The sequence below is a fragment of the Mytilus galloprovincialis genome, chromosome 1 (assembly GCF_965363235.1).
Source record: "Mytilus galloprovincialis chromosome 1, xbMytGall1.hap1.1, whole genome shotgun sequence".
NCBI lineage: Eukaryota > Metazoa > Mollusca > Bivalvia > Mytilida > Mytilidae > Mytilus > Mytilus galloprovincialis.
The window spans coordinates 26,668,220-26,681,148 of NC_134838.1; positions in this window are offsets into that span (position 1 = coordinate 26,668,220).

Genomic DNA, 12,929 nt, shown 5'->3' on the forward strand with positions numbered 1-12,929 from the left:
ATTCATAATTTCATACTTTCCTAAGTTGATGTCTTCTGCAGGTCTGTTAGGGTTTACTGTCATCAGTGCTGGAAGTCTTGCTATACCATTTAGAATGTCATTTAGTTCAGTCTGTAGCTCTGATTTGTTTAAACCAAGGGTACCTTTTCCGCGACTGGCTAGTTCTTGTTCTAATTCAGCTTTCTTCAGGTTGGAAAATGTCTTTGTCTTGATGTCTTTGTCTTGCATGTACGTCCTTCCTTTTAAAACCAATTGTCTTCTTTCCTCTAGTGTTTTTACATTTTAAGTGTAAGCACACTGTATGACTCTGTGATTTCTACATTTATCCCACACAAGCATATAAAACTACCACCTCGTTGATGTCCACATTCATACTGTCGGGCTGGTCCGTCTCCGCTGAAAATTCTTACGACGTCAAATGTTGGAATTGTAGAAATTAAATAGGGATCTTTAAGTTCTAATATATCTTCAAGTCTGGTACTATTATACATTATCTGGTCTTTGTCGGAGCTTCCTGATTGCGCTAGAATATGAAGATTTTGTTTTTCGACTAAACTTTGTATGGAAACTGTTTTTTTTCTGGAAACTTGGTTTGGTATTCGTCATCTGTCAAAAAATTTGCAGGGTCATAAATCCAGGCTACTGTAAAAAGAGCGTAGGAGTGGCTCAGTATTTCAGAATGGTCATGCCAAAGTTTTAAATGTCTTGTCCTCTCCATCTGTTTCAGTCGTTCAATTGAAAGGTCAAGTGTTCTGGGACATGGCTCTCCTAATCTCTCAAATCTTGCTGTTACTTCATCCATGGTTAATTCATTGTATTGACTGTCGGTAAATATTCTTAATATTCCTAGGTCTTGAAATCCTTTAATCTCTTTCTCTCTGATGTCTTCTAATTTTAATTTCCTACCATAAACCTGTTGTTTTTTTTCTGTCAAGTTGCCGTCTGGGGAAATAAGGTCTTTCTTAAAGGTTTTAGGGGCAACTGGCATTCCTATGTTTATTTCTCCAGTTCTAATTCTTGTTTGAACATCTGAATGTATGTTATGAGCTGTACGAGGTGTTGGTACAGAGACCCGGCTTTTCCCAATTCTTTTAATACTTCTTCTTACTCTTCTTTTAAAATCTCTTCCACTTATTCTGGTATGCTTATTAAATTGAAAAACGGGTACTCCTTTAGACCTAGCAAATTCCATTAACACCTGCGCGCCATTTAATGGAACTCTGTCATTTATCTTCAGATCATACTTCTCGGCTAATCGGGACCAGATGACAATAGACCCAGGTTCTTTTGACTTAACTTCTAGGAGAAAAGCATCACGATCAAAGGAATACTTCTGAAAATCTGAGTGATGTTTCTTCGGTTTTAGGCGATGTTTCTGCTCTTGTTGTACTCTTCTTTCTACGTTTGTGGAAGCTTCGACTTTTGAAATGAAAAATGTGGCTTTGCGCTCGCGTTCATATTCAGTGTAGGATTTTCCAGATGCTAGAAAATTATCGGTATCATTTGCACAAATTTGCTGTAAAATTTCTTTTCGGCTTGCTGAATGTTGCTTTTCCTTGGTGATCTTTTCTCTGTCGGGTGGGGAAAGGTTTAGAGTTTTGCCAACAGCTTCAGTAAAATTTATTTTTAATTTATTTTCCAGGATGGGTTTCAAGGTAGTAAGAACCTGGTCCACTGCTTTCGTTCCTTCTTTCTTGGCATTGGATTTATTTCCTGATGTTCTTGGAGAAACGTTGTCGGCTACTTGTTCACACAGGCTTTTGAGTTGGAGGTTTTCTTTTGGAACTGACTTATGGATAGAGGATTTATCTAAATGGGTTGTATTACAGGGATTGCAGTTAGTTAGCTGATGCTTCTTCTTTTCAATTTCTGCCAGTCTTGCCCAGTTGTAGATAAATTTTGGTAAAACTCCTGTCGTTGTCCGTCTTTATTGTCATGTTGCCAGTACTTTGGGTTGGTAGGATAAGATTGGATCCTAGTTATTCTTTTTTCCATAGTTTTATAATCGATTTGCATTTTGGGGTCGTTTCTCATGAAGTTGATGTAATTTTCATGGCGGGTTCTCAAGGTTAAAGATGTGTTGAAAGATGGTGGTGGGTAATCTACGTTGGTTGTGTCAGAATTGTTCCACCAGTTTATTGCAGAAGTATCTTTGGTGCATCTTGAAAGCATAACTTTAGCAAAGTTGCAATAGTTCATGCTTAATTCTGAAAAATTATGATGCTATGTTGATATTTTTTATGAACTTTTATTTTTTATATGCCAAGATTAATTGTTAAAAGTTGCTAAGAGGTTAAAGAACAAACACAGGACACTTAAAGTCTAGGTAGCTCATCTTTAATTTTAAAAGAGTTGATAACAATTGGTCTAATATTTATATCATGAATTATTTAAATTTTGAGTTTAGATCGTTACTAATGTGCAAGACTTTTCATGTTAACAAAGAAATACATGTATTTTATAATTTTTCAGCTGTATTTTTAAAAAAATTGGAATATTTTGGTTTCATTTCGTTTACTTTTGCCACATAAGGAAAGATAACTCTGATAAAATAACTTTGTAATAAAATGTCACTTTATGTGTTGTGAATGTTCTGTGAACACATGTTTTTGGTTTTCTAATCTGATAGCCTATGATGAGAGTTATCTTCTCATATTTAATCTTTAAATTTTATGGTTAAGTTTTCTTTATATTGCTCAAATTGAAGTTTTCAGGCTTCATTACAAAATTATTAAAAAATCCTATGGATTTCTATTATTAAAGCTATTTTTTAATGTTTTATAAATTTATTTTTTTGTAATGTTTGCAACTTGATCAATGTAATGAATTGATGTTTGCTAGTCAGATATTATATTTTTTTTTTATGTTTTAAATTATGATAATCAATTAATGGATCTTATTTTATCATATCTACCAAGATGAGAGTAAGCCAAACTTCCTCAGAAAAGTATTTCTGATATTTGCACTGTGATTAATATTATTGAAAAGATGTGTTTGTTGAAATTAAGAACATGTATACTAAGTTAATGTTATATAATTTTAAATTTCAATGAATTTCTAAACTGCCTTAAACTAAGTGTTTTTAAGTGTTTTTTCAGATATCTTGTCATTTAATAAGGAAATATACCCATTGTAAAATCTTTATATATCTCGCAACCACAGACTTTTGAATATTTGTTTTATTATATTATAAAGTATAAGGTGTTGAATATCATATTGTATCCATACACCCTTTCAGGCAGATCTCTAATGAGATGTAGACATTTTCTGTGAAAAATGCAATTCTGTTAATAAATATAAAAAAAATGAATATATGGTATGATTACCAATGAGACAATTCTCCACAAGAGACCAAGTAGACAATAGACAATATGATACAGAAATTAACAACTATATGTCTTTTATCGAAGTTATATATGTTATTTAGTTTTTAAATTGTTTAATAATATGAAAGACAATATGAATAAGAACAAGATTCATCTTTTGGTATATATTGATTATCAATATTAACTTGGCTCATTGTTTTTACAAGAAGACTCTTTAAATTTATTTTTCTTTTTTCTAATTTTAGTAATTTCATCTGTATGTAATTATGATATTTAGTGATTTCTATGAAAATAAACTGTTTTTTTTTTAATGTCACATTCTAATTGTGGTCTTTCACTGACAGTTTATGTTGAATAAATATGCACTTTGACTACTTCTACATTTATCAAATTGAGATATTTTTGAGGCAACATTCCAGTCTAGACCATTAGCCACGAGTCTGATGCCAGTACGCAGGTAGGTTAAGGCACTTTTAAACGTAAATAGGGTCAAAATGTGATATTTCAAGAATAAAATTGTTTTAACAACAATTCATCAATCTTATCCTTACTACATGAATATATAAATTCAACAAATATCGGTAAACCGAAATTTTGGTCATGATCGCCTAGGTCACGTGACTTCCACAGGGGTAAAATGCCTTAATCAAATTGGCAAAAAACGGGTTACTAGACTAAATAAAAATCAACAAACTTTTTTTTAAACGAATCCTTGTGCTTTCCCGTTGCTTAAAAGTGCTGCGCGATTTTCCAGAAATGAACATATTAAATTAAAATAATATTTTTAGTTTAGGGAGCTACCATTTGATTTTTATGGGGGGGCTAGGATGAAATTTGAAAAAAATAGGCAGGACAGGAGTTTTGAGTAAAAAAAAAAGGCAGGATGAGACACTTGCAAAAAAAAAAAGTCAGGACGACAATTTAGGTAAGAAAAAGTCAGGATAAACTGAAAAAAAAAAGGCAGGACCGAACAGAGTAAAAAATAAAAAGGCAGGACAGAGATTACAGCTAAAAAAAAATGCAGGACAAAATTTTTCATCCTAGCCCCCCCATAAAAATCAAATGGTAGCTCCCTTACCCGGCAGCATATAACGATAAATTTGTACACAGTTTCGTTCTTAATTTGATTACTGTTTCATATTCATTAAGCGCGCAGCACTTTTCTATTAGGTAATAACTACAGCTTTCTATTTCAGTTGATTTTTTTGAGAAATATCGTCTCTGGTAACCCGCTTTTTGTGAATTTAGATTTCGTAACTATGGTTTCTATAAATTGTCTATGTCATTCAAGCGCACTGACGACCCGAACAATCATCAAAGAACCGCAACCCTTGTCAGAGTAAATTCTGGAGTATTTACATTATTAAACCTCAACATAAATTGATCTTATTAACAATATCCGTTGAAATCATTCGACCTTTGTAATAACCGACGATAGTAAAACAAGTTGTGCGTGTTTGCCGCACTTCTTCAGGTTTCAACTGTATGTAGAAAATCGATTTTTCCCGGAAAAGAGACTGACAAAATATGTGCAGTTCCACCTTCATACATAATTTGTAATACCAATCTCTATGCAAATTTGGTCGCTTAAACTTTGAAAAGTAGTCTTATAGTGTATATGTTGGTTGTCTGAGTTCTAGATTTTTATGTCAGGGGCGGATCAAGCCATTTAAAAAAAAAGGGGTGGGGGGTCCCAACCCAGAGTAAAAGGGGGGATTCCAACCATATGCTCCCATTCAAATGTATTGATCGTCCAAACAAAGGGGGTTCCAGCCCCCCTCCCCCCTGATCCGCCAATGTATGTTATAAGTTGACCGTGGTCCTGTTAGTCAACCATTTATTTTCTTCCAGCCCCAGGTGATTATAATGACTATGTCAGACTGTTTATTTTGGGTATATAAATCACTGATCTTTTGCTAAATAAATCCTTGATCTCAACATATTTAAATCTTTTCTATTAAATGTGGATTTGTAAATTTATGCTAATAGTATGCATTAAATATTATATAAAAGAAAACAAGCAGTTCTGACATATTCAGTTGCAAAATATGTTTGAAAATCAGTAAATACAAATTCAATCAGAAGTCTTGAAAAGTATAGAGAATCAACTTAATTTTAAATGGAAGATAATTTCTATTCAGGGTGAGGCAACTTCAAAGTTTTCTATCATCTGTTGCTACCCAGACATATTTTTTTGGTGGGGGTTGATCACTGTTGCTGTTACTGTGTGAAAAATTATTTTCACTTTTTCCCTCTATTTTGTGTTTTTCCAATTCTTACTAGGCAAGGATATTCATTTCCAAAATTGATGTCCCAGTCAGTAATCGCATACAATTACATTTCATCTATCATGTATTTTGTGTATATATCAAACATCACATTTCATTTTGTGTCCAAAAAAAATATTTTGTATTGGTGTTTTACAGTTTTAAAGGGTCAGTGGCTTGTTTTAATTTGGTTCATGTCTGTTGACATATCTGTTTTTTTATTCATTAGGCTGTTAAGTTTCTCAATTGATTTTTTTTTTATGGCCAAGCCATATTTAGCCCACTATTCAATATGAATTTTCTCATTGTCAAAGGAGGTATTTGCCTATAGTGTAATTACTTAATTATAAAGTTATTTCATTAGAACTTGCAATCGGTGGATAGTTGTCTCAATGGCAATCATACTACATCTCCTTATTTGATATAAAACAGACAAATTGCATTAAAGCCTTGTGTGACCATGTATTGCTTACCTGTTTCTTGTTGACCCGCGCCCCTCTTTAAAAAATCTGGATAAACTTAGAAATTATATAACCAACACTAACCAAATTAGATTTCACATAAAAAATTATATATATATATGTCGATTTTCAATATATTTTTGAAAAATGATTCATTATTTAAATTAAAATCAGTTTATAAAACATGTGAAATCAGGATACCCAGCAATTTTTTTTAAAACTGTAAATACTGAAAGTTTTGCATGCATCTATTATACTATTTCCAGTATAAGATCATTTATTACTGCATGTATTCAAGAATGGATGCCTTAGCTGTTATCTGCTCTTTGGTTGGGTTGTCTCATTGACATGCACATTCCCCAAATTCCATTCTCAATTTTACTAAAAAATGTTTATTTATTGAGATTTCTAATAATTCCTCATAAAAGTGCATCTTTTAGTTACAAATGTTTAAGAATGCAAGTTCTTATTATTACGATATTTACCTAGTCACATTATTCGCATTCAATTATTTCTGAATTTTCATGTATACAGTTTGAGTGGTTTACAATAGGCGATATGTGTTATGGAACTTTACGGAAGAAAAATAAATAAGCGAAGATAATGATAGAAGTCTCATCTGTGTCTTATTTTGATAATGGAAATGGCAATATTTTATGATTACATGTACAATGTATCTGTATATTTAACACGACTGAAAGTAGGTTTTCTGTCCAAATACAGTCTAACTTTTACTGGGATTCATGTTTAGTACCAAATTGTGGCTTTTATATTTTAACTTCTTTAAATATTTCTTTATGAGTCCTTGTGCATGTTTTGTGTGTTTTACACCAATCAAGTTTGATTGAGTTATTGATATATTTTTTCTTTTTTCTGCATTATCTACAGACATGACCGAGTTTGAACTTCGTCAATTGCTGGTATTCATTGATATCTACATGTCATTCATGTTGACCGACACCCTTTACCTTATAGTAGATTCTTTTAAATACAATGTATATTGCAAGAATATAAAAATCCTAAATTTAGCTGGTGAATGTACATGAAAATTTCCGTAACATTAGAATTAAAAGTACATGGTACCACCTTCTATTGAACAACCTGCATCTCAAACTTTGAACCTGTATTCACCACTGCATGTTTCATGTGTTTCATTTGTCATTATTTACATAATTTTCTAAGGATTTCTCAAGGTTGAATTTTTTTTCTGGTTTCTTTTTGTTGAATTTTGTACTGCAACACCCTCAATTGTTAAAGGCAGTACAATTTTCAAGACGAGCATTTCAGCTAAATGACTATGTTGTATGAAATTTGCTCGTAGTTGTAGGCCTAACACTGACTTTTAGTTTTTTACTTTTACATCATTTAGTTGCTTGCCCTTATTTGGGAGAGTTGTCTCATTAGCAATGAAACCACATTTTCTTAATTTTGTATGTACCCATACATGTACATGATATTTAATGCCCTTTCTTAATCTGATATATGTTAATGTCACAGAAAAACTCTCAAAAACATGTTTACGATCACATGACTATTGTCTCATTGGCAATCATACCACATCTTCTTTTTTATTTTTACTAAGTCACATTTTATGTGCCAGTCTCTCAAAATGCTTAAGCTAAAGCTTATGTTGTTCTTTTTTGGTTGCTGTCTGTCATTATTTGTTAATTTGTGTATTAAAGGTAGCATAACTCATGTACAAATGTAATTTGATAAAAGTTTTACTCATTGTTGAAAGCTGTACAGTAACCTATAAATAGTTGTGATGAACATGATGAAACATCCAAGAACTTTCATAAAAATCTGAAATCAAACTGGCCTTATTACTCATGAAATTGTAATGCAAGTACAGTGCATACATAGAAATATTTAATCAAATTAATGTTTTGATACACACGCTTGACAAAAAATTAATGGATGATGTTACTGTTCAAATGTTGATACTGCAGCTGTTCTTATGAACATAATGTAAATTTACAGATATCTATAACATTTAGCCCTTTTATGTTGGTCTTTTGTTCGTAATAAATTGCACATGTAATTTTTCCATTATACAGGTACAAAATTGTACAACGTACATGTATATGAGCACACATTCTTTTTAATCAAATTGTACTTGTTTAGATTAATCTCTTTGTGACATGTCTGTGTTCATGTTGAAAACTAGAACTGTTCACCTTTGGTCATGATCTCATCCTTAACTGCTGTGGAACAATCTCTACGAGGCTGCTACAAGATGTTGAATTACTTTATAGATTACATGAGGTTTTTTCTTTACACATGTTTCCATCTGTAGGTTCTGTTAATTTTACAATTTAACAGTCACTTTCTGCATTCTATTTAAATGGAGGGTTTTCTTTCTGTCCAGAAAAAACAGGCAAGAAAAAGTGGGTGTCAAAAACTGGATCCTCCTTTCACCTTTAAGCTGAGTCTTACTATATTGTTTTTAATCATTTTTAACATGCTGTTTGACATCACCATGATCACACTGTGGAACGTCTGGTTGGAAAGTTATCTTTATTCCATTTCAAAAAGTTATGTTGCCCTGAACACATGTTGTCCATGTTTTTGGTTCATACATCCTGCAGTCACGTATTGCAATGTACATGTAAGGCTTATCTTTTGCACTTTTGTTCTCATCAATGTCATCTTGAACCTGTAATAAAAAAAAGTAACAATTGACAATCGTGTACACAAAAAAAAAACATCTAGTAAGCAGTATAACAGTATTACTGATAAAAATATTTACATGAAGGACTAATTATATTGTAATCCAAACTTACATGCAAAAATTCTGTGAAAAGAGATGTGTTCAAAACTTAACAACATCCACCTAACATTTTTGTAAAATAGTCACTATCAAAATAACAACTTTTTGCAAAATTAAAATAACTCCGCTACATTATGTATGTATGTAAATATTTGTGCCTGTCTCGTTTGAACATGTTGAATTGTTTTACATTATAATTTCGGTGTCTTTTATAGCTGACTATGCGGTATGGTCTTTGCTCATTGTTGAAGTCCCGTACCGTGACATACAATGTATAGTTGTTAATTTGTGTGTCATTTTGTTCTCTTGTGGAGAGTTGTCTCATTTGCATTTATACCATATCTTCTTTTTTATATTAGTTAATTTAATTTAATTCAAACCAAAACGAATTTAAATTATATGCTTGTTTCCAGCCTCCAATTTGAAACAAAAAGGTTCAGGTAGTAATTCGCCTTTTCCATAATCTATATATAGGACTATGGGTAAATGGTAATCTCATTGTTCGTACACCAAAATGAAAATAACGCCACATCATTGGATGGAATTCAAATATTTAGTACGTGTTAAGCCAATCACAACTTTTTGGTGAACGCTTTTGAAAATATTAGCCAGAATGCATAAGATTCCGAAACGACAAATCTATTTTATGTCTTATTTTTTTAAATGATTATACAGGTACATTTCAGAACAGTGAATGTTCTAACTTCCAAGCCTATACCAAATTAGCATTAAACACCATATACACATACAGCAACCCAGTGTTTAAGTTCCGCAGGGTCTTTCAGTGTTTTCAAGTGAGGCTATACATGTATTTCTTGAATGTGATGCTATCTCAGTGGTGGATCCACAAATTTTCATAAGTTGGGGCCCACAGCACTGACTAGCTACCTAAGAAGGGCCAACAAATAAATTTCCTCCAGAAAAGGTGGGCCCAGAATAATTATAATATTAATTTTCCTTTTTAGGCCACACCAATTCATGATTTAGTTTCTTGTTTTACGGATTTCTGGACTCCAAAAATTGGGGCGAGCGAGCGATTTGAAAATTTATCTAATTAAAAAATATTCAATTTGCAATTTTTTAGGTGAAGCATGAAAAATAAAGGTGAACGATTATAATGTTTTTTTGTAAACATAAAATATTAGATTTTGACAATATTCATGATATTAAAGCTTGATTTATCACAATTTTGTACCCTGACATTTCTTTAATGTATGAAGTGTTTTTCCCTGTACACCATTAAATAATTGAATAATTAGATGTGGTATACATATATGTATGTGTGCCAAAGAGACAAATCTCCATCCAAGTCATAATCAGGGTGGGAACCACCCCACAATGTTATAGAATATCCCTTTTATGAGGGGTCATATAAGTTATAATATATATTTTGTAAAAAAAAAAAACACTTTTTAGTACAAAACGCCTCATATTTTCTGAAAGAACTATATAGCTATCTGGTATTAAATGGTCAAAACATGTCTACAAATTTTGTAATATTTCTGGACTTTAATCAACCACACATATCATTTACTTTTATATTATTCAGAAAGTGCGGACCCCTCTTTTAGAAAAGTTGTTTCAAATATGATGTAGTTTTCCTCGTTTTAAGTAAAAAATTCTAAGCTTTTCCAAGGATTTGTATAGTAGCACTATACAAATCCTTGTTTTATTCTATTTTTCTTTTCTATAACAGTAAAATAACCCCTTACTTGAAGAAGGGTTCTTCCAAACCTGATAACAAATTCAAGTCATTTATCAGCCTTTTACACCGGCTAGGGGTATGACCCAGACTAAACAGCAAGCTATAAGGGCATAAGGGACCCCAACATAACTAGAGTACACAATTCAAACAGGAAAACCAACTATCTAATATATATACAAACTGAGAAATAACAGGCTATGAACCACATCAACAAACTACTGAACGACAGGCCCCCAAATCAATCCCGACAGGTACATAAACATGCAGCGAGTATGGGTTGTTTTGTTCTGCCGTCATACAATATATTTGCAATATATTTGCAATTGAAGCCAACTGTTCTTTAGAAGTTCTGACAACGAACATATTTTGTAAGTAAGGGGAAGGAAACCAATGTACAGGCATTTTTCCCTGTTATATATTTATATCGGAGTACTCCCACTTGGGATACAATGTATATAGGTTTAATTATTAATAAAAAAAAATACACAAGATATTTATACAGTGTGGTCGGGTGCTTATAGGTATTAAACAATAAATACAGGTAAGACAGTGATTTGAAAACAAGTGTTAATATCTTTTTATAATATTTACAAAAAATGATGCGGGAAATGGACATTATTACATTTCCAGATGCGGGAAGGGGGAATATATAAAAAAAAAATCCTGTTTTGAAAAAAATAAGTGCGGGCGGGTTGGTCAAACAAGGAATTAAATTGGTGTGGCCTTTATACACGTTTACTTTTCTACATTGGCTAGAGGTATAGGGTATAGTCTTGTATTATTTTAATTTTAGTTTCTTGTGTACAATTTGGAAATTAGGAATTTCTCGCTACATTGAAGACCTGTTGGTGACCTTCTGCTGTTGTTTTTTTCTATGGTCGGGTTGTTGTCTCTTTGGCACATTCCCATTTCCATTCTCAATTTTACTTATTTCATAAAGACTGTAACTAGTATAGCAACAGAATGAACCTTATTCTGGTAGTACAAAATGTTGAACAGAAAGACCTTCTGTAGCTGTCTCATAATATATAATTATGTACACACAAAATGTACAATGTACACCCTACAGGCCCATAACAAGGAATTTCCAAGGGGGGTTTGGGGGGGGGGGGGGTTCGTTGGACTCACAAACTCGACTTTAACAGTCACAATTCGAACAGAACATTGACTTTAACAGTGCTTATTTGTTTTCAAGGTGGGGGGGAGAGGGGGGGGGGGGTTCGTCTGAACCCCCCTGGCTACGGGTATGTCCTACATCTCCTTTTATTCATATACATATTGAAGAACTTAAACATGAAGCATACAGAATAAAATAAGGGTATATATTGTATATATAAGATTTACACTTGGGCATGTTGGGTACAGGACAAATAGCCCAGGTTTTTAAAAACTTCTTTTAGGTCTGTCAGAATATCTATTCAGTAAGTACTACATTTGCTTGTACACTACAGACGAATTAGTATACGTACTATGCAAAATTTTCTTTAGAAAATAAGAATCTGGCCTGCGGCAGCCTAAGAATAAAACATCAATCAGCATACAGTTTCTCTTAAGTCTTTCGAGTCTTTATGTGAATAAAAATCTAGAATTTTTGTTGTTTTAGAACGTAAAAAAACTGACCTTGCATTCATGATAACTGTATGCTGATTGATGTTTCATATGATGCAGCTTTGAAATTGAGGAAAATGTAGTTTGTACATGTACATACATGACATAGCCCAGGCCCCCCCTTTCGTGGGAAAAATTTGGTTGATTATATAGGGAATCATTGAAGCATGACTGGAGCGGGCGCCCCCTTAGGTCAGTCAGCGGGCCCCCCCTTAGGAAATGTTCTGGATCCGCCACTGATAGCTAACTTTAGAACATCTGGCAGTGTCTTGCCTACACACTGTCTATAAACTCTGTGATAATAAAGGTGCTCACTACAGTTCCTATTGATAATATTGAGGTGGGGTCTTTGTTTAGTCTAGTGTCTTCTTCTACAGATTCAAAATTTTTAAACCAGCAACTTGTTATTATAATTGCCAATCTCATGTTCTTATATCACTTATATCACTCGCTCTCAAAAAAAATTATATCCATGATTTATGAATTCAAACAGATTGACTGTCAGCTGGCCAACCATGGAATAGACTAGACCTTGAGTTTTTTTTACATCAACAAGTGAAACTATAGCATAACAAACTTCCTGAACAGCTCATGGGTATTCTAAAACTTCACCTAAACTGCACATAAACACTGTGGACCATGAAAGGACTTGCTATTAAGACAGTTCAGGCATAGTATACTATGCAATTCCTTGGTTCAGGGATAATTTCTAAAACAGATGAAAAAAAGGGGGAGAATTTCAACTTCAAGTGTAGATTTTTGTCAAAATGAAGATAGTCGGCTACAGAAAAC